This window comes from Micropterus salmoides, unplaced genomic scaffold (genome assembly GCF_014851395.1).
Source record: "Micropterus salmoides isolate LMB-PRFRI ecotype aquatic unplaced genomic scaffold, ASM1485139v1 Ms_hic_scaffold_2, whole genome shotgun sequence".
Lineage (NCBI taxonomy): Eukaryota > Metazoa > Chordata > Actinopteri > Centrarchiformes > Centrarchidae > Micropterus > Micropterus salmoides.
The window spans coordinates 7865437-7890018 of NW_024041150.1; the positions used below are offsets into that span (position 1 = coordinate 7865437).

A 24582-nucleotide genomic window follows, 5' to 3' on the forward strand; every position below is an offset into this window, starting at 1 on the left:
GAAGACTTGATCTCTGATGCCACGCGCCACGGACACACCCATTGACGAAAACTCGCAAATAGCACAACTTTTCATCTTCAATGCCTTTAGAAGGCACAGCACAAATTTGAAGTCGTCGGACTAAATCCCTAGGAGGAGTTCGTTAAAGTACGAAGTGTGTACATCATCCAAAATTTGACGTAAAATTCAAAATGGCCGACTTCCTGTTGATTTTAGGGCATCGCTCCAAGAGCTTTTTTGTGCGTCTGGACAAGATACACGTACCACAGAAAATTCGTGCACGTAGGTAAAACGTGCGGCGGGGGCTGCTTCGTTAAAAGTCACTTCCTGTTGCCAGTAGGTGGCGCTATGACTGTCTGTGAATGTGAGCATGTACATGTGTTCAGGGCGGGACTCTCATCCTACATGTACAGTTTGGTCCAGATGTGAGCATGTACACTGAAGTTACGACAACTTCCGTGTCATGGCGAAGAGCTGATCTTTGACGCCACGTCACGGACACGCCCATTGACGAAAACTTGCAAATAGCACAACTTTTCATCTTCAATGCCTTTAGAAGGCACAGCACAAATTTGAGGTCGGTCGGACTAAATCCCTAGGAGGAGTTCGTTAAAGTACGAAGTGTGTAAATCATCCAAAATTTGACGTAAAATTCAAAATGGCCGACTTCCTGTTGATTTTAGGCATCGCTCCAAGAGGCTTTTTTGTGCGTCTGGACAAGATACACGTACCACAGAAAATTCGTGCACGTAGGTAAAACGTGCGGCGGGGGCTGCTTCGTTAAAGTCACTTCCTGTTGCCAGCAGGTGGCGCTATGACTGTCTGTGAATGTCAGCATGTACATGTGTTCAGGGCGGGACTCTCATCCTACATGTACAGTTTGGTCCAGATGTGAGCATGTACACTGAAGTTACGACAACTTCCGTGTCATGGCGAAGAGCTGATCTTTGACGCCACGCCACGGACACGCCCATTACGAAAACTTGCAAATAGCACAACTTTTCATCTTCAATGCCTTTAGAAGGCACAGCACAAATTTGAGGTCGGTCGGACTAAATCCCTAGGAGGAGTTCGTTAAGTACGAAGTGTGTAAATCATCCAAAATTTGACGTAAAATTCAAATGGCTGACTTCCTGTTGATTTTAGGCTATGGCTCCAAGAGGCTTTTTTGTGCGTCTGGACATGATACACGTACCACAGAAAATTCGTGCACGTAGGTGAAACGTGCGGCGGGGGCTGCTTCGTTAAAGGTCACTTTCTGTTGCCAGCAGGTGGCGCTATGACTGTGGGTGAATGTCGGCATGTACATGTGTTCAGGGCGGGCTCTCATCCTACATGTACAGTTTGGTCCAGATGTGAGCATGTACACTGAAGTTACAACAACTTCCTGTTTCATTGCGAATCATCGACGCCACGGACACGCCCATTGACGAAAACTCGCAATAGCACAACTTTTCATCGTCAATGCCTTTAGAAGGCACAGCAGAAATTTGACGTCGATCCGACTAAATCCCTAGGAGGAGTTCGTTAAAGTACGAAGTGTGTAAATCATCCAAAAATGGCCATAAAATTCAAAATGGCCGACTTCCTGTTGACTTTAGGCTATGGGTTCTTGAGGCTTTTTTGTGCGTCTTGATACGATACATGTCCCCAGAAATTTCGTACATGTAGGTTGAACGTGAACGAGGGCTAATCATTTCCAATTTTCAAGGTGGCGCTAGCGAGTCATTTTGCCACGCCCATGTGCGAAACTTGTAGAATACGAAATTTTTCACCGGTTCTGACATGTTTGCAAATTTTGGTGAGTTTTCGAGTATGTTTAGGCCATGTCATTTGGGCCTACTTTGCAGAAAAAAAAAAAAAAAAAAAAAAAAAAAAAAAAAAAAAAAATATAATCCGAGCAGATTCAATAGGGACCTCGCACGGTCGTGCTCGGGCCCTAATAATCCGAGCAAATTCAATAGGGACCTCACACGGTCGTGCTCGGGCCCTAATTAGTGGTATTAAAACAAAGCAGTATGAGTATAAAATTATCTTGAATGCTGATGATGTTCTGTTGTTCCTAACTAATCCTAGTATTTCTCTTCTAGAACTTATTGAGATAGTTAACAAATTCAGTGGTTTTTCAGGACATAAGATTAATTTTGTGAAATCAGTTGCACTGCCAATGGGTAGATTAAGACAGGATAAACTAAATATTCCATTCCAAATAAATAGAGATGGGCTGACATATCTTGGTATCTTTATCCCACATGACCTGAATCAGTTAATAAAATATAATATAGTACCTGTGATAGCTAAGATTAAGAATGATTTACAAAGATGGTCTGTGCTTAAGTTCAACATGATTGGTAGGATCGCATTGATTAAAATTAACTTTTACAAAATATTTTTTTTAGGCAAATTCATATGGGACAATAAAAGATCCAGATTTAAGTTGGGAAAACTGCAACTCTCTGTATCTGTGCCCAATTTTAAGTTTTATAAATAGCTATACAAACAGACAAACTCAGGAGAGATTGTGGCAGTTTCCCTGAATACAAAAACGGAGCATTCTCTCATGTCACGTTGGGAAGACTTCGAGTGACATAAGTGGTCCATTTCATTTTACAAAGAGTGCACATTTGCGAATAGGATGGTTGGGATTGTCTGTGTAGGCTAGCTTTGCTCGGATACCTCCTTGCTCTTCTTCTTTCTCTCGCACCGCCTGTAGCGCCTCCTCTCTAGGTGGGGACAGTAGTCGAGGTCACTTGTGTAGTTGTTGCGCAAAGTAATCCAAGGCCCTATAGTGGTTATTAATTTTAACTTAAACATATTGCTGATGTCTAGCAGGAATTGACAACAGTAACTGCGCCTCAATGGCAAACCCAACGGACTCTTACTTTTACTGACGAATTATACAAATACAAACATGTAAACACCGTACTTGCACACACTACTATCATTTTATTTTAATAGTTCTACTGGACGAACATCCTGACTTATTTTAAGAAATTTGAATAAATGCTTAGATCTATGTTTTACTTGAATGTGATAGGGTGTATAAAAGAGAAGGATGGGATAAAACCTAAATGTTAAGATAGCTACTACACATATCTGATTACTAGCATACTGTCCACAGACAAGTCGCTCCACATTAAATCCCAAATTCAGTGACTGCTTTTTAGTTTCTCTTCAGACATGAACCTTTGGCAAAATAAAAGCATTGACTGTAGACATGCAGCCCAATTTAGTTTTTTCTAATCATGTAACACAGATGTGATTGTTCCAGAACCAGAGCCACAACCCATCTCATATTACAAACACTTACTTCAGTCGAACCTCCAGGATAAGTTTATGTGTGCACAAGAGGGGTGGGCTCAGAAGAAGGATGAGCAGCATCTGGATGAAATCTACACAGACCTTTACATCACAGCTGGAGCTAACGTACACATTAACACACAGCATGAGGTCAGGCAGATTGAGGCTGTGGTGAAGCCAGCTGAAACAGAGAAACCAATTGAACCCAGTGACATCTTCAAACCCCCCTCTGGGAGTTATAAACCCATACGAACTGTGCTGACCAATGGAATCGCAGGAATTGGCAAAACATTTCTTGTGCACAAGTTTGTGTTGGACTGGGCTGAACGAAGAGCCAATCAAGATGTGCATCTGGTATTCCCCTTCACCTTCCGCCAGCTGAATCTATGGAAGGAAGAAAAATTGTATTTGGCAGAGCTGATTCATCATTGTATTACAGAGACCAGATGCATCAAGAAAGAAGCTCTTAATCACATCTTTACAACTCTGCAGTTATCGGGAAACACCAACTATGACAAAAGTAAATTTAAACTTCTCTTTGTTTTGGATGGACTGGATGAGAGCCGCCTTCAACTAGACTGCTCTACCAGTAAAAACCAGACAGTTAACTTCGATGTTACAGAGTCCACCTCAGTGGAGAAGCTGCTGACAAACCTCATCAAGAGGAACCTGCTGCCCTCTGCTCGCCTCTGGATAACCACACGACCTGCAGCAGCCAATCGGATCCCTCCTGAGTGTGTTGACATGGTGACAGAGGTCAGAGGGTTCACTGACCCACAGAAGGAGGAGTACTTCAGGAAGAGATTCAGAGATGAGGAGCAGGCCAGCAGAATCATCTCCCACATCAAGACATCACGAAGCCTCCACATCATGTGCCACATCCCAGTCTTCTGCTGGATCACTGCTACAGTTCTGGAGGAGGTGTTGAAGACCAGAGAGGGAGGAGAGCTGCCCAAGACCCTGACTGAGATGTATGCAGAATTCTTGGTTCATCAGACAAAGCAGAGGAATGAAGAAAAATGTGTTCAGTACATCAAGTCATTAGCAAAACTTTCTTTCCACCAGCTGGAAAAGGGCAACCTGATCTTCTACGAGAAAGATCTAAAAGAGAGCGACATAGATGTCCGGGGGGCTTCGGTGTACTCAGGAGTGTTCACAGAAATCTTTAAAGAGGAACGGGGGAAGCGGAAGGAGGACGACAAAATGTTTAGCTTCGTCCATCTGAGCGTTCAGGAGTTTCTGGCTGCTCTTCATGTCCGTCTGGCCTTCACCAACTCTGGTGTCAATCTGCTGGCAAAAGAACAATCAGCCTCCAAGAAATCTGAAACAAGAAAACAGAATTCTGCAGAGACACATCTCTAACAGAGTGCTGTGGACGAGGCTTTACAGAGTCCAAATGGACACCTGGACTTGTTCCTCCGCTTTTTCCTGGGTCTTTCACTGCAGACAAATCAGACTCTCCTAAGAGGACTGCTGACACAAACAGGAAGTAGCTCACAGACCAAACAGTCCAGTACATGAAGAAGAAGCTGGAGGAAAATCTCTCTGCAGAGAAAAGCATCAATCTGTTCCACTGTCTAAATGAACTGAATGATCGTTCACTAGTGGAGGAGATCCAACAGTCCCTGAGATCAGGAAGTCTCTCCACAGATAAACTCTCTCCTGCTCAGTGGTCAGCTCTGGTCTTCATCTTACTGTCATCAGAAAAAGATCTGGACGTATTTGACCTGAAGAAATACTCTGCTTCAGAGGAGGCTCTTCTGAGGCTGCTGCCAGTGGTCAAAGCCTCCAACAAAGCTCTGTAAGTACAGAGGTAGTTGGATTTATTTGTGACATTTTAAATAGTCTATCTTTTCAGATGGAAAAATTTACAACTATTCTTTTATTTCCTACTCTCATTCTCAGACTGAGTAGTTGTGACCTCTCAGGCAAAAATGGCCTTTAGTGGTTTAAAACGATGACAGCTTTGAAACCAAAGAAAACAACATAAGCTTCATCCTGTTGTTCCTTGTTTTGTGACTTTCCACAGTGACGATCTGCTGAGAGTTTGATGGTTATTCAGTTCTATCTGAAAGAGGCGTTGTTAGGATCTTGAAACATTGTGGGCTTAATCCAGTCCAGAAATCTTTATATTTTCACCTAATAATTGCACAATTTTAAAGTAATTTCCAAATAAAATGAATATAAGATGTCTACATGGTACTTTAACACTAGAACCCCTCCCTCTCCCTCTCTCTCTCTCTCTCTCTCCCTGATCACACAAAATGTGCTCACCCCCAGTGTGAAGTAGATCTGCTGATTAAATGACACACAAACTGTACTTGTGTGACCTCCTCTATCTTGTTCTGTCTGATATGCCTATTGAATTTTCATTAACAAAATAAAATACAACTGAGTAGAAGAACCATGGTTGGCAGTCCCAACTTTAACAGGAATTTAACCATAAACACTTGCATTTCAGATTATTTTTGAAGGCTTTACTGCATAGGAATAACACATTATTAAAGTTTTATTTCTCATTTCATTTACTTTTTCCCTCTCTACCACTGCTTCCTCTCTCTCATTCACACTCTAGCTTGCTTGTGATCTCAGCTCATATGCAATCTCTCTTTCCTTTCCTCTTTGAAAAAATGAAGTCAGGAAGACAACAACAGAGCCTAACTTTGTAACTAACATTAATGCCCAACGGTAAATGTCGACGTCTTGTCTTGATATCAGTACTACAATAGTTCCTTGTTTTATGAATGAATGAGTGAAGTTGAAGCTGCCATGGTGTCTGTGTTTGACCAATCAGCGATGGTGAGTGCTTTAAACTGTGAAACATGGACTTTGTTAGCACCTGTAGATATTATACTGGAGCTAAACATAGTCCTCTGTTCCTCTGGTCAAAATACAGGTTCACTTTCCTTCAGTCCCCTGGGAAAGTTCCTGCTGTGGAAAAGTCCGCATTCATATACTGAACAGCACACAGATGAACTTGTTCTGATACACAGAATTTCCTGTTTCACTGCTAACTTTCAAATTTTCATTTTGTTTTGTAGAACAAGCAAGGATTTCAGACAGTGTAGGGTGAAATTATACATAATCAAAATTGGCATCTCCTCACTGGTTACCGGTTTTGTTTTTCAGTTTAGTTAATTTATGTTAAATTAGTTAATTCTATCCTTGTGTGTTTATGTTTACTTACTTTCGTTCTCTGTGTTTTTCTTGTTGTATGTGTTTTTTATCGTGTCATTTTATTCTCCGTTCTTATGTTTTGTGTTTTTTCTCCTCTTTTACTGTACTATTTTTTTTTACCTGTTTGTCTTTTTACTTGTTTCTGTCTCTGTGAAGACATCTTTGTTAACCATGTCTACAGCAACCTTAACAGTTATCGTCTAGATTAAGTTGATCTTTCAGCTTCACTGAACAAATTTATAGTGTCCCCTTTTGTGATTCACTGAGAAAGGCTTGACTTAAAGTGTTCTTCTGGATTATACCTTAGTCCAGACTTAATCTATAACACATAACATTACTATTTTAATTCATGTTGATCATTTTTTTCAGACTGAGTGGCTGTGACCTCTCAGAGAGAAGCTGTGAAGCTCTGTCCTCAGTTCTCAGCTCCCAGTCCTCTAGTCTGAGAGAGCTGGACCTGAGTAACAACAACCTGCAGGACTCAGGAGTGAAGCTGCTGTCTGCTGGACTTGAGAGTTCACACTGTACACTGGAAACTCTCAGGTAAGATGTTAGTAAATTTGGTCTATAGTCAATTCTAGGCAAATAATGACCAGTGGGCCAAATATGCCCCCCTCTCCCAAGCATTCTGAAAATTTATTCTTTTCGTACAATAAAGCCCAATAAATATGACCTTGTATCATTTAATGTGGCCCTCACATGAAGAGACCGATTCAAACTGTGCCTCATGGTGCTCCAGGTTCTTTGTACAGCACGTGGGCCTAGAATAAAGTCTAATTAACTTAACAGATGATAATCAGAGATAAATAATGAAATCCACATCATTCAAGTAAAACAATTAGGCCTACTATGTGAATTTAAATGTTGTTTTCATACAGCATCTTCAGCATAATTGACCGTAACAGGTATCAGGAGTCATTATCCTGTTCAACTCATGAAAAATGATATTTTAATTTACATTAACGGGTAAAATTGTAACCTCAATGAGATTGTCTCTGCTTATGTGATTTCACAGCAGTTGTGTTTATTTAGTTTGATTGTCTTTCCATGAACATGTTCATTATGTGACGTGTGTTGTTTTGTGTGTCTGCAGGCTGTCAGGCTGTCTGATCACAGAGAAAGGCTGTGCTTCTCTGGCCTCAGCTCTGACCTCCAACCCCTCCCATCTGAGAGAGCTGGACCTGAGTAACAACAGCCTGCAGGACTCAGGAGTGAAGCTGCTGTCTGCTGGACTGAAGAGTCCCCACTGTACATTGGAAAATCTCAGGTCACATCACAGTCCAGTTGGTCTTTAGTCAGTTGGAGGCAAATAATGGCCCGCGGGCCAAATTCAGCCCTCCAGCAAAAGTATTTGGCCCCTGAAAAAATATTTCACTTTCGCAGTTAAAATCAAATCTGTAACTACAATACTTATGTAAAGCCCAACAAATTTGACCTTGCATTCTTTAATGCTACCCTCACACAAAGAAAGGCATGAAACTGCAGCTACCGTGACTCATGGTACTACAGGTTCTTTGTAGAGCCTGTGGGCCCAGAATGAAGTCTAATTAACTAGTAGGTGATAATCAGAGATAAATAATGAAATCCACATCATTCAAGTAAAACAATTAGGCCTACTTTGTGAATTTAAATGTTGTTTTCATTGAACATCTTCAGCATTTTTGACCGTAACAGGTTTCAAGGTATCAGGAGTCATTATCCTGTTCAACTGATGAGACATTATGTCATGATTTACATTAATGGGTAAAATCGTAACCTCCACGAGATTGTCTCCGCTTATGTGATTTCACAGAAGTTGTGTTTATTTAGTTTGATTGTCTTTCCATGAACATGTTCATTGTGTGACGTGTGTTGTTTTGTGTGTCTGCAGGCTGTCAGGCTGTCTGATCACAGAAGAAGGCTGTGCTTCTCTGGCCTCAGCTCTGACCTCCAACCCCTCCCATCTGAGAGAGCTGGACCTGAGTAACAACAGCCTGCAGGACTCAGGAGTGAAGCTGCTGTCTGCTGGACTGAAGAGTCCCCACTGTACATTGGAAAATCTCAGGTCACATCACAGTCCAGTTGGTCTTTAGTCAGTTGGAGGCAAATAAATGTGAAGAGCTGGATGTCTTCTGGGTTGGTGACGTGGTCGTCGTGGAAAAAGGAGACGCCCTTCCAGGATGACAGGAAATGCAACTGTAATGGGTGTTCCTGGTCTGCCATCTATCTGTCTGGATGCACATCCGTTAACGTCTGTGTGATCTGCGTTGTGTTCTGTGATTGTGACTGTGCTGATTGAAGGAAGGACCCGGACTACAAACAGCTACTGGTTGCTCCTTTAATGCAGGCTGTATAGCAGTGATATCTGTACAAATCAGTAGAAAACAAGAAATGCTCTGTAACATGCAGTCTCACACGCTGTTCATCAGTCTCCTCCTCTCAGCGAGCAAAGCGCGGACTGCTCTAATTTACACTTACATATACTGCAGCACATAGCTAACATAGCTCCTCTGTTTAACAATAAGAGTGTTTATATGATGTAAAAATAAATGAAATAAAATACAAACATTTCCAATACATTTGATTACATATGGGTTTTAAGAATGCTAAACACAACCAGTAAAATATTTGTGTAAATAATGAACTGACTGAATACACATACCTGTACAAATCAGTAGAAAACAAGAAATGCTCTGTAACACACAGTCTCTTCCACACTCGCTGTTCATCAGTCTCCTATTAGCAAATAAACACACAGGAAACCCTGTAGCACTGAAAAACATGTGTGTCCTATATAACTTGCTAAAAAATGTATTTACAAGGTTTGTATTTGAACGACACGGCTGTATGTTTACTCTCTTAAGACTAGCATTCACTTTATAACTGCATATTGTTATGTTATCTACGAAACGAAATAAACTCCTAATGATAACCAGCAGAAATATCCTTACCTCCTCTCAGCGAGCAAAGCGCGGACCGAGAGAGGCGCAGAGTTGACGTTGTGAAACTGAGACGTCTTAAAGTGACAGTACAGGTATTAACACTTCAGTTTGAATATGCCATTCAATATATGATTTCAACCTGGTTACAGAACCACGTTTAAACTCCGTTTACATGCGATGTCTAGTTCGATGTGGTCATGGAGAGATGGGACGGAAGCAGCTATGGAAAGGAGATGTGACGGGAAGGACCAACCTTGTGGTATGATCCGGGTGGCATAGTTAAGTGGCATAGCAGTGAGAGAAGACGGCATTTGGTGCAACGGTGGGCCAGAAGAAAATTGGAAATTAGTAAGGAAATTCGGTAGATTTTCTCAGGGACAAGGACGCCTAGAGTAACCGAATCGAGGGTGATGCCCAGGAATTCCTGATGTGTTGGGGCCTTCTGTTTTCTCCGGGGAGAGAGGGACTCCAAGTTTGTAGAATGCAGAGGTCGAGATGTTGAGGCCATTGAGATGGTGGTGTAGAGGATGGAAAAAGGTGAGGAAGTCATCTATGACGTTGATATATGTTTTATATATATTCTATATATATGTATATATGCAATATATGTTGAGGATCTAGCAAAGTGCTTCGGATAGGGAGTCAAATTTTTTTTATTTTATATTATTTTATTTTATTTTAATTTAATTAATTAATTAAATTTTATATTTTGTCTTATTTATTTATTTATTTTATTTTATGTTTGGGCTGCTCTTACGTCCAAAGGTTAGACAAACTGCAAAGTAGTAAGCACCCTTCCAGAGAACGCCGAAAAGGTGCCAGTACATTTACATTTATTTACATGTTGTGCAGGAACAGCAGGGTGGCAGGTGACTCGCATCCACAGGTCCAGACTTAGTTATTATGTAAAAACTTTTATTCCTATTTTTCTATCCCTACTATTTATAGTATTTTTCAATTTTCTTTCTTATCTAATGTGTGTTTTCCTATCTGTTGTGTCCTCATGGAGCTGCCATTCCAAGTGAATTTCCCCAGTGTGGGATTAATAAAGTCTATCGTATCTTATCTTGTAAAAAACTTTGAGATAAATTAATGGGTAAAGTAGTAAACATTTTCATCTTTTTTTTTTTTTTTTTTTTTTTTTATATCCTTTTTATTTAACTTAAGTTTTACGTGGGTTAAGGATTTTAGCCATCCGACATGGATTTTAAGATAGATGACCGTAAAAACGCGATCAACGCTACTGATCGCAACAAAGCTCCGGTGACTATGCTAGCTGAGATAACTCTGCCCCATGAGGACTGCTCACTCCTTAAGAAAGCGAACAAGAAGATTGCTGACCTTATGGAAGACATCCGACGACTTTCAGAGGAACTCAAAGAGAAAGATTCCCTGCTGACTGGCTTTATGGATGTGGCTTCAGTACAAGCCAAACAGATTGTTTCTCTTAGCACAACCGCTAACGTCCAGGACACCGTGTTTTGGGACCTCTCTAGCCTTCCCAGGCTTTCATCCTGCTCGACTCCGAAGCATCAGTCAACCTGGGCTGAAGTGGTGGTCCGTGGCTGCAAGAGAGGCTCGGATGGGGCTGCCTCTCCTCCGCACATCGGCCTCTCCAACCGCTATGCAGCCTTGTCTAACGACACTCCGGTCCATCCAGCGGATGCACCTGTGGCTTCGAGTCTCCCTGATACGGATCTCTTTCGGCGCACAGTGCCTGCCGACACTGTTGCATCTCCTCCACCGGCTACATCTCCTGCACTGGGCCGCCGGTCTGCCGCCGGGCCTGATCATCATCCCGGTCAAAAACCTCCGCTTCCCGACGTAGGATCCTGAAGGAGGCTGTGCTCAGACGCTCCGGAGTCCGTCTCTACCCTGCACCGTCGGGTAGCCCTTCTCTCAGGTCTGTTACTGCTACTCCAACACAACACTCGGCAGCTCACACACTCCATCCTCAGTCCGCACGCAGTGTTGAAGCAGATTCTGCTCAGTCCTGCTCTGGAACCCCACAACCGGCATCTCCTCGTCCTCTTTTCTCCCCAACCACACTAATAATTGGTGACTCCATAACCAGAAACCTCCGTTTCTTTAACGCTACCACTCACTGCTTCCCCGGTGCCACCACGGCTGACATTTTCAAAAAACTCCAGGACCTGATGCCGTCGCTCCCGTCCTCCATCACAAGAGTGATAGTCCATGTCGGAACAAATGACACAGCTCTTCAGCAGTCTGAGCTGACAAAATCAGATTTTTAACTTTTTAAAGCAGTGCGGAAAGTCCGTTTTTATCTCTGGTCCCATTCCCACAGTCGGTCGCGGTGCTGGCCGCTTCAGTAGACTCCTTGGCCTCCACGACTGGCTCCAGTCTGCCTGCAGGGCTCACCGTGTGTGTTATGTGGATAATTTTAATATTTTCTGGCAAAGAATGTCTCTTTTTAAGACAGACGGACTTCACCCAAACAAACGGGGCTCAGAAATGTTAGCTGCGCACATACAGCATGTGGTGCGGTCCACACGTGACTTACGTGAATGACTCATCATTCATGCAGCACACCTGGACACACCACCGCTCACTGAACAGATCTCTGCCTCACTGCCACAAACAACTGTCTCCACCTGCTGGCATGTAAAGCCGTCTGCTCCCAGCGCTGTTCCACAGACTTCTATTCCTGTCATCATCACGCATAGACCAGTAAACCGAAATGTGCACATCCCACACAGAAATATTAGTAATCTCTTAAGGATTAGGACAACTGCACCAACTCCAGCACCCAGAACAAACTCATTTAAAATGGCTCTCTTCAATGTGAGATCACTTTCAAGTAAGACTTTTATCTTAAATGATTTTATCTTGTCTGCAAATCTAGATTTTATGTTTTTAACTGAATCCTGGTTGCAAATGAATGACTATAGCCAGCTAGCTGAACTGTGTCCGCCTCAATATGATTGTTTTAGTCAACCGAGGGTCAGTGGTCGTGGTGGTGGGCTAGTGAGCGTGTATAGGAAAAATTGAAAATGTCATCAAGTAGGCTGTGATGAATTTAACTCCTTTGAAGTTCTCACTCTTAAAGTTGGAGGGCTGCATCATATTTGTTATAATTTATCGCCCCCCAAAACCACCTGGAGGATTTTTATCAGAACATAAAGAGCTGGAAGTAATGATGACTGATGTGAATTGTTTTTATCTTATTTTACCAATAAGGTGGTGTCAATCAGAGCCTCTATTACCCCCGCGGCCTCTTACTCAGAGGTTCCTCACCAGCAACAAGAGAGTTTTAACCAGTTTTATCCCATCGACTTGTCTGAGCTTTTTAAAAACATCAAGTATCACAAATGAGAGTGTCCTCCAGCCCACTTGATGTAATACCTACAAAGTTTTTACTGAAAGTAATAGATTCTGTTGGGCCCCATTTGATCTCTGTTTTCAACAGCTCCCTATCTACTGGTTGTGTCCCTGATTATTTTAAAACGGCTTGCGTGAACCCACTTTTAAAGAAACCTGGTTTAGATCCCTCCCTCCCACAAAATTTTAGACCAATTTCAAAACTGCCTTTTATTGCAAAGATTCTAGAAAGAATTGTGTCCAAACAGCTGCTCACTGTGCTGGAAAATAACAAATTATTTGAAAAGTTTCTGTCTGGTTTTAGGAAGTACCACAGCACTGAGACTGCCCTGCTTAAAGTCACCAATGACCTTTGAATGTCTGCTGATGAAGGTATGTGCTCAGTCCTGGTACTCCTGGACCTTAGCGCTGCTTTTGACACCATTGATCACAACATCATGTTAGACAGACTGAGGCACTGGGTGGGGATCTCTGGTACTGCCCTAGAATGGTTTTCATCCTACCTGTCAAATAGGCAGTTTTGTGTGTCTGTAAACAACTATGTCTCCTCATTCTGTCCTGTTAATTATGGTGTGCCTCAGGGGTTGGTCTTAGGACCCATTTTGTTTTCCTTGTATCTGCTTCCCCTTGGACATATTATCCATAAACATGGCATTTCTTTTCATATTTATGCTGATGACACACAAATATACTTGCCCGTCAGATCCACAGACCCTGGAATGCTGAGTTCACTTAACAACTGCCTTTGTGAAGTTAAAAAATGGATGTCAAATAATTTCCTCCAGCTGAACTCAGACAAAACAGAAATCCTGGTCATCGGGTCCCAGCAGATGGCAAATCAAATACTGCCATCTGCTGGTTCCCTAGTAAATCACATTAAGCCTGTGGCAAAGAACCTTGGTATTTGGTTTGATAGTAATTTAAATTTCGAGCAGCACACCACAAAGCTTGTTCAGTCATGTTTCTATCAACTTAGAAATATAGCAAAAATTCGATCTATGTTAACTTTTAAGGACATCGAGACCATTTTACACGCCTTCATCTCATCACGCCTGGATTATTGCAACAGCCTTTTCACCTGTTTAACCCAAAAATCTATTGATCGACTCCAGACTGTCCAGAACTCAGCTGCCAGGCTTTTAACCAGAACAAAGAAATCATCATTCATTACACTGGCTCCCAGTGTGTTTTAGAATTGATTTTAAAATTCTATTGATCACTTTTAAAGCTCTTCATGGCCTCTCACCTTGTTATATTTCTGACCTTTTAGTCCCATACGCACCAGCACGTACCTTGAGATCCTCGGGCAGAGGTCTGTTGTCTGTTCCAGAGTCTCGACTGAAAACTAAAGGGGACAGAGCGTTTGCTGTCAGGGCCCCGAGGCTCTGGAACAGCCTGCCCGAGGAAATCAGGTCGGCTGAGTCAGTGAACTCTTTTAAGTCCCTTCTTAAAACATACTTTTATAGGAGAGCTTTTCCCGACCTTATTTGACTTTATTTTATCCCTTTTATTTTATTGTATTTTACTAATTTTATATAAATTTTTCATGCTCTTATCTTGTTTTTTTGTATTATTCTTTACACTTGTTAAAGGACTTTGTAACTTGTTTTTGAAAAGTGCTCTGCAAATAAGGATTTTTTTTTTATTTTTTATTTTTAAACTCCATGAGATTGTCTCATTGATTTCACACCGGTAGTTTTTTAGTATATTTCCATGAACATGTTTATGTGACGTGTGCTGTTTTGTGTGTCTGCAGGTTGTCAGGCTGTCTGATCACAGAAGAAAGCTGTGCGTCTCTGGCCTCAGCTCTGAGCTCCAACCCCTCCCACCTGAGAGAGCTGGACCTGAGTTACAATCATCCAGGAGACTCCAGAGTGAAGCTGCTGTCTGCTGGACTGGATGATCCACACTGGAGACTGGACACTCTCAGGTATGGAGAGGCCTTCTGCGGTCACTGACAGACAGTCTGATAGAGTAGGAACCATCACACACAAATGTTCCATGGCTGAGAGTTAACAACTAGTAAGTAGATGAAAAATTAAAGTGGACAGACTTATCTTTTTCATCTTACTTTTTATGCAGATTTGTCTCATATACATTAAAACAGGAAATGAGAACATTTATGTATAAACAGATAAATAGTTATGAAAAAGTGAAAATGATGAGTCATTTATTATCAGGCTGTGGAAGTGCTGCATTTGAACATGTAAGTGTATTAGTAGAAAATATCAAACCTCTGTGTATGAGAGCAATGTCACGTCCATGTTTGATGCTAAAAGAGGATGTGCTGGTCTGACCTCCCTCCTCCTTTCAGAGTGGAGCCTGGTGGACTCCGATGGTTGAGACCAGGTCTGAAGAAGTGTAAGTGTGTTTTTCATTTGATTCATGAAAACAAAGCAGCACACATTCAACCTCATTCAGACTGTGACATCACTCATTCAAAGTGTCAATCAATGAACAGATGATAGATCAATAACGTAATGCAATAAATAATGCAACTGTATTGTGTCTCCTTCTCTCCATCAGATTCCTGTGAACTCACACTCGACACAAAGACAGTACACAGAAAGATCAAACTGACTGACAACAGCAGGAAGTCAACATATGTTAAGGAGGATCAGTCATATCCTGATTATCCAGACAGGTTTACCTATTGGCCTCAGCTGCTGTGTGGAGATAGACTGACTGGTCACTGTTACTGGGAGGTCGAGTGGAGAGGATGGGTTGAAATATCAGTGAGTTGCAGAGGAATCAGAAGGAGAGGAGACAGTAATGACTGTTTGTTTGGAATGAATGATCAGTCCTGGAGTCTGATCTGCTCTGACTATTTTGGTTATACTGTCTGTCACAATAACATAAGAACATCCATCTCCTCCTCCTTCGCCTCCTCTGACAGAGTAGCAGTGTATGTGGACTGTCCAGCTAGCTCTCTGTCATTCTTCAGAGTCTCTGACACACTGATCCACCTCCACACCTTCAACACCACATTCACTGAACCTCTTTATCCTGGGTTTGGGTTCTGGACATATGGTTCCTCAGTGTCTCTGTGTTCTCTATTAGAGAATGAGATGTTTACTTATTGAGTGTGTTTTTATTTCTGTATTAATTTCGATTGTGGCAGATGCGGTCCTCCATAGCTGTAAGCACATTCATCAGCATGTTGACTCCGAATGTTGCTTTTCTTATCAACATCTTACTATCAGGGATGCAAACTCATCCGGGGAGATGTTTTCCCCAGTTCAGTTAGTTTTGGTTTGTTTTCACACTGCAATCATGAAAGCGCACAAGAACTTTACATGATATACTTGCATCCTGTCGTCATTATCTATGTGGGCAGCGTCTCCCTATACTTGACATGGATTGGTTTGTAAAAAGACGTGTGCCTGATGTTAGCGTGCTGTCAGTTGCGCAGGTGGCTTTGATAAGAATGTCACGTTATATTTTGTCCTTAATATGAACAATATGAACTATTTTGTGCAGCTCCTCATCGTACTTCCACATCCACATATCAAAATGGACTCCAAACCTGCTTCAAACCTGCTTCAATTACTGCTGAACTGAAACACTAAGGTGCATTAGTGTTTCAATGAAACACTTAAAAAATTAAAAAGCGAGAAAAGCTCCAATATTCTGGAAGAACTGAATTTTATTTGAGCTTCTGGTGATGTAAGATGTATTTTATTAATTGTATCCTTTGCATATTTCTTTGTTGTAATGAACATTGCATTAATAAAAAAAAGCTTTGGCAAGAACTTCATTTTGATTCGGACCGAGGCTACCTCTTTTTTTGCTTGGACCAAATTTCGTCAGTTTGGTCAGGACCGTGGTCTGGGGAAAGTTTCACACCTGTAATTTTGTTTCGGATCAAACTGAAAAGTCCAAAAGTGAGTTAGGTGTGAAAGGTCCCTGAGTGGTCTGGCCCAGCTGAATCATTTGAGTCTCTGTTTTTTTTTCTACTTCAATAAATATTAATAGTTCTTGTAAATAAATAACCACTAATACCTTTTGTTGTATAATTTAATCTTCTCTATGTTATTTAATTTTCTCAATATACATCTGATTGACAAAAAAAGTTACGGTCATTTCAATGTTTTCAGTTGTATTTCATTTCATATTACATATCAACATGTTAGTTTGTTACTTGCTGCCCCAACACTTCTGGAGTGATACAGTTTCTTTGGAAATCACATCATCTCAAAAGATAAAATATAAATTCTCTGTCTCAGTACTCAGCTGTGCCTGGACCTGGAAGTAGTAATCCTTTCTCCTATAGCATCATTCCCCTCTTTGATCAGGCATCCTCCCTTGTTTCCACCACACAGGTGCAGATTGACTGTGTCTTGCTTGCACTAAAAATGTTCTTGTACTAAAATTTACAGGGAAGAGAATGTGTAAATAACTTTTTCTATTTGTTTCACAGATTCTAAAACAAATTATATATATACACACATGTATATAAAATCCCCCTTTCACCCCTTGCTGGGTGTTATGTGTCGTCCCTTAAGCTCTGGTCCTCCGCCAGGAGGCCTGGGAGTGTGAGGGTTCTATGCAGTCTCTTAGATGTTCCTAGGACTGCACTCCTCTGGACAGAGACATCAGATGTTGTGCTGGAATCTACTGGAGCCACTCTCCCAGTTTGGGGGTGAAACCCCACATGCATTGTTAGGAGCTTTCTTGTCTTGATGTCAGTGGCCTCTATCTCCTCCTCTGGCCAGTTTCTTTTACCAGCTGGGTATCTGACGACTGGCAGTGCGTATTTGTTGATGGCATGGATCTTGTTCTTCCCATTCAGCTGACTTTTCAGGACCTGCCTTCCTATGTGTAGGTAGTATTTGGCTGTGGATGACTTCCTTCCTGCCGACTCATGGTTTTCATTTGCCTACAGGATCCCAAGTGTTGCTGAGGCTTCCTGTCAGCTGATTCATGTGGACATGATCATCCTACCTATTAAGGCAAGATAGTCTTAAAACTTATAGGAAGGCCCTCCGTAATGCCAGAGCAGCGTACTACTCGTCATTAATAGAGGAAAATAGGAACAACCCCAGGTTTCTTTTCAGCACTGTAGCCAGGCTGACAGAGAGTCACAGCTCTATTGAGCCAAGTATTCCCATAGCTCTCAGTAGTTACGATTTCATGAGCTTCTTTAATGATAAAATTCTAACTATTAGAAACAAAATTCACCAAGACCTGCCCTCAATGGCACCGACTTATCTCTTAACTCAGGAACCTTAGAAACAGCTGTAGAACCAGATATATGTTTAGACTGTTTTGCTTCCCTCAATCTTTACCAACTAACTTCAATAATTTCTTCATCTAAACCATCAACCTGCCTCTTAGACCCCATCCCGACTAGGCTGCTTAAAGATGTTTTACCCTTAGTCAGCACCTCTATACTAGATATGATCAATCTATCTTTATCAACAGGCTATGTACCACAGTACTTTAAAGTAGCTGTAATTAAACCTCTTCTGAAAAAGCCCAAACTTGATCCGGATGTTTTAGCCAACTATAGACCTATATCTAACCTTCCATTTCTCTCTAAGGTTCTGGAGAAAGCAGTTGCTAAACAGCTGTGTGACTTTCTACAGAGCAATAGTTTATTTGAGGATTTTCAGTCAGGATTTAGAGCTCATCATAGCACAGAGACAGCACTGGTGAAAATTACTAACGACCTCCTTATTGCATCAGACAAAGGACTTGTCTCTGTACTGGTTTTATTAGATCTTAGTGCTGCATTTGATACCATTGACCATCAGATCCTATTGCAGAGACTGGAACATTTCATTGGCATTAAAGGAACCGCTCTAAGCTGGTTTAAGTCCTATTTATCAGATCGATTTCAGTTTGTACATGTTAACGATGAGTCCTCCATGCACGCCAAAGTTAGTCATGGAGTTCCACAAGGATCTGTCCTCTGACCAATCCTCTTCACTTTATATATGCTTCCTTTAGGCAATATTATCAGGAAATATTCCATAAACTTTCATTGTTATGCAGATGATACTCAGTTATATCTATCGATCAAACCAGATGAAACTCATCAGTTAGCTAAACTTCAAATGTGCCTTCAGGATGTTAAAACCTGGATGACATGTAATTTTCTAATGTTAAACTCAGTTAAAACTGAAGTTATTGCTCTGGGGCCTAAGCACCTCCGTGATGCATTATCTAAAGATATAGTTTCCCTGGATGGCATCGCCCTGGCCTCCAGCACCACTGTGAGGAATCTTGGAGTTATCTTTGATCAGGACATGTCGTTTGAGTCTCACATTAAGCAAATTTCAAGGACCGCCTTTTTTCACCTACGTAATATTGCGAAAATCAGGAACATCCTGTCAAAAATGATGCAGAAAAACTTCCATGCATTTGTTACTTCTAGGCTGGATTACTGCAATTCCTTATTATCAGGCTGCTCGAAAAAGTCCATTAAGACTCTTCAGCTGATCCAGAATGCTGCAGCACGTGTTCTGACAGGAACCAGGAAAAGAGATCACATTTCTCCTGTTTTAGCTTCTTTGCATTGGCTTCCAGTAAAATCCAGAATAGAATTTAAAATCATTCTTCTTACCTACAAAGCTCTTAATGGTCAGGCACCATCTTATCTTAAAGAGCTCATAGTACCTTACTACCCCACCAGAGCACTGCGCTCCCAGAATGCAGGGTTACTTGTGGTTCCTAGAGTCTCCAAAAGTAGACTAGGAGCCAGAGCGTTCAGCTATCAAGCTCCTCTCCTGTGGAACCAGGTTCCAGTTTGGGTTCAGGAGGCAGACACCATCTCCACATTTAAGAGTAGGCTTAAGACTTTCCTCTTTGATAAAGCTTATAGTTAGGGCTGGCTCAGGTGAGTCCTGAACCATCCCTTAGTTATGCTGCTATAGGCCTAGACTGCCGGGGGATTTCCCATGATGCACTGAGCTCCTCTCTCCTCTACTTTCTCTCCCTCTGTATGCAACCTCATCCCATTATTGCATGTTACTAACACAACTTCTCCCCTTTCTGGTAGTCTTGTGCTTTCTCGTCCCTCTCCTCTCTCCTCCTATCACTTCCTGCAGATGATTTTCTGGCTCTGGAGCTGTGGAGTCTGGATCTGTGGTTGCGGGTCACCTGCTGCCCCCGTGTTCCTGCTCGACACCCTCTGCTGCAACGACTATTGTTACTAGTCTTATTATTGTTATTATAATCATTAACATTACGACTGTTACCATTAACACTACTATAAATATCTGTACCATTTTTCATTTAGTCTATAGCAACATCACCTTTACTGTCTGTACCTCTGTGTGGATATTGTGTAGGCTGCCTTCTCTCTCTCTCTCTCTCTCTTTCTCTCTCTCTCTCTCTCCTTCACCCCAACCGGTGGAGACAGATGGTCGCCCACCCTGAGCCATGGTTCTGCTCGAGGTTTCTGCCTCTTAAAGGAAGTTTTTCCTTGCCTCTGTCTCCTAGTGCTGCTCTTGGTGGGAACTGTTGGGCTTCTGTAAATAGCATCATAGAGTACGGTCTAGACCTGCTCTTTTATGAAAAGCGCTGTTGTTGTGATTTGGCGCTATATAAATAAAATTGAATTGAATTATGCATGTTGAAATCTAATGGGACTATTTTCCATTTTTATTCCAGAGCGTGGTTTTTTTCCCTTTGAGAGTGTGACTCGTTGATTTCATGTCTTGATTTTGTCATTATCTAAAATTTATGTCACCATACAGGTTCAATAAGGAACCAAATAATCCTGGTTCTTCAGTTTAAGGTAACAGTGATTCAGCAAATATCTAGTTACAGTTCTTTTCATGCATCATGCACTTTGACCGATAACCAAGGAGATATTCAGGTAAGTGAACAGTATGTGGTCCACTTTCTCCCCATTCAAGACTTAAAACATACAGTACTATTGCCTTAAGTCTTTAGATATATTAAACTGACAGGTGACTGTACTTAAGCCCACCACCCTGCTAATAAGAGAACTGGGTCAAGAAAAAAGTTCAGGCCAAACTCTGTCAAACTCTGAAGAATTTGAATTGTTTACTTAATAATCAGCAAATGCAGCTACTGACAAATACAACAATTCAGATATTTTTCAGATTGATACAGTCCTCTGCTAATATGTGCTTACAAATAACACACCAAACATAACTATACTTCACAGACCTCATGACGAAATCATGAGTCTGCAGGGGTTTTACAATAATAAGAAACAAAGTTTTCTTATAAATTCAGTAACATTTGGAGATTACCTGTATGCTGAATCTATGTACCTAATCATCCAAAAAATGAAGTGGGTCATATTTTTCACTGTCCTTTGTTTGCAGATAATTAAGGGATTCTGAGGAATGTCTAACAAAGAGCTTAAAGTGTGGATGAGGTCTCACTCTGAACTCCAATTTATAAAGAAGAACTTCTGCTTGTTTGTGGAAGAGTTTTAAATGAATTCAGTTGGTTCAACCTGAAACAAAATGAAAGAAAATCAATAATATTAGCTAATTTTGATAGATAGTTATGTTATTGACTGATATTTATATATCATAGTTTAAATGAATATATATTTGTAAATTTGTTAATTGCATTTTAAGTCTTGATTTTTTAACCTATAATGCTTATTTTGTATAAGTTGTGTATGTTTTGTAACTGTAACTTTTATTTTTATATTACTTTATGTAAACCGCTGCGTCTGATGATTGAGCTGTGGTGATTATGATTAGACATCTTTATCAGAGGTGATTTTCACCTTCAGGGTAAGTTGAGATCCTGGGCCCCTGGCCCTTCCCGTTCAGTGGCAGAGGGACAGAGGTAGGACCTACAGGTTATCTGTCCTAAGGTCCTTAATAGTTCATATTAGTCTTTTTATGGACTTGTGTAAAACAATGTGATTCTTGTGACTTATGTATATTTCTCTCTATATATTTTGTGATGGTGATCATATTTATGACGTTTGTGTTATAGTGTTTTATTTTTATTCAAATGAAAAACATTTTAAAAAATGTAATATAAAAAATGGAAATTGGGATTACTGGCATCTGACCTACACATTGCCTATTTAGCACACTGTGTGTTTTTGCAATTTCACTGCGGGAACCTGAAGACGCCATAGAATCAGAAGGCAAAACACGTTATTCACAATAAATATAGTAAAGCCATTTCAGTGTGCGGTAGTTTTGATTTAACATTTGATTATCTGTTAAGTTTTGTGTGTGTGACATTAAGGGACTACGAACTTTCTTTTCTTTATACAAACTTGTGTTGTTTAAAAATGAAAAATTACCTTGATGACAATAAATGAATGAGGTGAGCTTCAATGTCATGACTACCAGAGGAGAGAAAACTACACCAGGAAGCAGGAAAGAGTGGATCAATAGTCTGCAGGTCGTAGTGACGCATCTTCAACACAAACCATCTTTGACCATCTGCGTCGTGACGTCAGGCTCAGAGCGTCAGTCTGTGTAGCTGGTACTTCCTGGTTTCAGAATAAAACGCCTTTCTGTCGGCGCTGCTCTGAAGTCTCATGTGTTTCCTGAGCTCAGGTGAGTCGAGCCGCTCGGGGCCGCCGCAGGTAACTCACCTGCTCTTCAGACAGGAACGAGGTGCGGCCTGTTTCCGCTCACAGAGTTTCTGCAGAACTTTGAACTGTGTGTCTCTCTGCAGCCTCTGTCCGTGTGTCCGAACCTCCAGCACGTGAACCCGGCTCCAGCTTCAGCAGGTCCAGACCAGCAGGTACAGTCTTTCTGAACCGAACCGAGTCCAGCAGGAGCCCGCAGTCCGGTTCCCCTGAGACTCCAGCTTGTTGTTCTGGAACCAAAAATCAGTCAGTTCATGGAAAGAAATCTGAAATCATTAGTGGATTAACCAATCAGAACGATCAGTGGGAGGTGACGTCACACCTGAACAGCTGTAGTAAATACACCTCAGAGAACATTTTACTGCAACACGAGTACTTTTACTGCGATACTTACTGTCATACTGTACATGTTGCTGCATACTTTTACTTGTCCTGGAGTATTTTCACAGAGTCGTATTAGTACTTTTACTGAACGAACATTGGAATACAGAACCTTTGACTTGTCCTAAGGTATCTTCACAGTGTAGTACTAGTACTTTTACTACAGTAGTATTTCCACCACTGCATCTGAAACAAACTTTAGTTTATAATAAATATTAAACCGTAATTTAAATGTAAGCAGGCAGGATATGTAATATATAAACTTAAACAAACATTTCGTGTTGGTGAACAGACGGAGGTGAGAGGTTAAAGAGGGAAGGTGGAGGTAGGAACACTGCAGTGGAGACAGACTGCTGAAAGCCGCTCAGTGATATTAAAAGATAAAGACTTGGTTTCAAACAGTTTTGAACACTTGAACACTCGCATGTGTCTTTGGAAATGTCCATGATATCGTCCTTTAGAGGTTAAAGAAGGTTGGAGAAAGTTGGTCCAGTTTTAGGTTTTTGCACGTCAGTCATTGGGTGTGTAGAGTCCGTAGAGATTATTCAGTACGAGCAGAGGGCAGACCGGACAGAAGCTAAATGTTAAAGCAGAAAGATGAATTCTGAAGTTTGAAGACAGAAATGTAGAAATTAAGATGTATGATGATTTAAGATGAAGTTTTCTGAAAATAAAACTTTTCCAGCCTTTTTTAAAAGTTAATTATGTTCTGATAAAAGGGGCCATTTAATTAAGACTTTTTCTGTTGGACTACTGTTGATCAGCAGGAAATTCATTCACCAGCAGGTTCAGAGATGTCATTTACTGCGAGGACGGTGGGGACATGTCCCCTCCATGTGAAAGCATCTGTTAAATGTTCTGAAACATAGTGCACAAGAAATGCTAAATAACAAATAAAAGGTTTATTTGCATAATAAAAAAAATATGTAATATAATTAAATGTAAAAGATTGAAGAAACAAATTGAAATGTCTTCAGAGTAAATAGAAAAAACAGTGTGTGAAGCAGCTCGTCTGATTCTTCAGTTGCAGATAAAAAACACCCAGTATATAATATAATAATATAATAAGCCTTTTCAGTCACTATCTAGTGTTTGAGTTTACAATGACTGTTTTTTGATGACTGAATAAACAATTAACTGCTAGCGTCTGTTCATGTCTTCCAGGATGTCCACGACGTCTCAGAAGCACCGGGACTTTGTGGGCGAGCCGATGGGAGACAAGTCTGTGACGGCTCTGTCGGGCATCGGAGAGATCCTGGGGAAGAAGCTGGAGCAGCAGGGCTTCGACAAGGTAGAGAAAACACACCAACTATAACCAAAGCCATGTGTAGCGCCCCCCGCAGGCTGCAGGGAGCAAGTGCAGTCACCTTTATTTATATAGCGCATTTAAAAACATCAGGAGTTAAACCTAATAATAAAAATCAGAAGTGGTTAAATTAGAAAAAGAAATCAGCTCATACAGCAAGGAGCAGAATATGGACCACTGCTACGCAGACGATACTCAACTCTACCTATCCTTCCTGCCCGATGACGCCAACATCTTGGCGCGGATCACGGACCGTCTATCAGACATATCTGCATGGATGACGGCTCGCCACCTTCAACTAAACCAAGCAATCTATCCACCATAACATCAAACTACAAACTCCTCAACCATCTCTCCAACCAGGGCGGTGAGAAACTTCATGATTGATGACCAGCTGTCCTTTTCAGACCATGTTGCTGCTGTCTCCAGAGACTCATGCGCAGTCGAAGTATAACCGGTCGGGAAAAATGCTTTTTAAACCTTATTTTGGGGCAAAGTTGTCAAACTCTGTTACGGCTGCCGAGAGCAGCCGTCTGTGTGTCACTGCTGCCTGTGTTTCTCCCTGCATGTGGTACACTGTGAGGCGGGGGATTGGCTGGACTTCGGCA

General features: G+C 41.3%; 1 pseudogene; it reads left to right on the plus strand.

Moving 5' to 3' along the window:
* The first annotated feature begins 4088 nt into the window (after positions 1-4088).
* LOC119911309 lies at positions 4089-16503 on the plus strand (annotated as a pseudogene).
* Positions 16504-24582: the final 8079 nt, after the last annotated feature.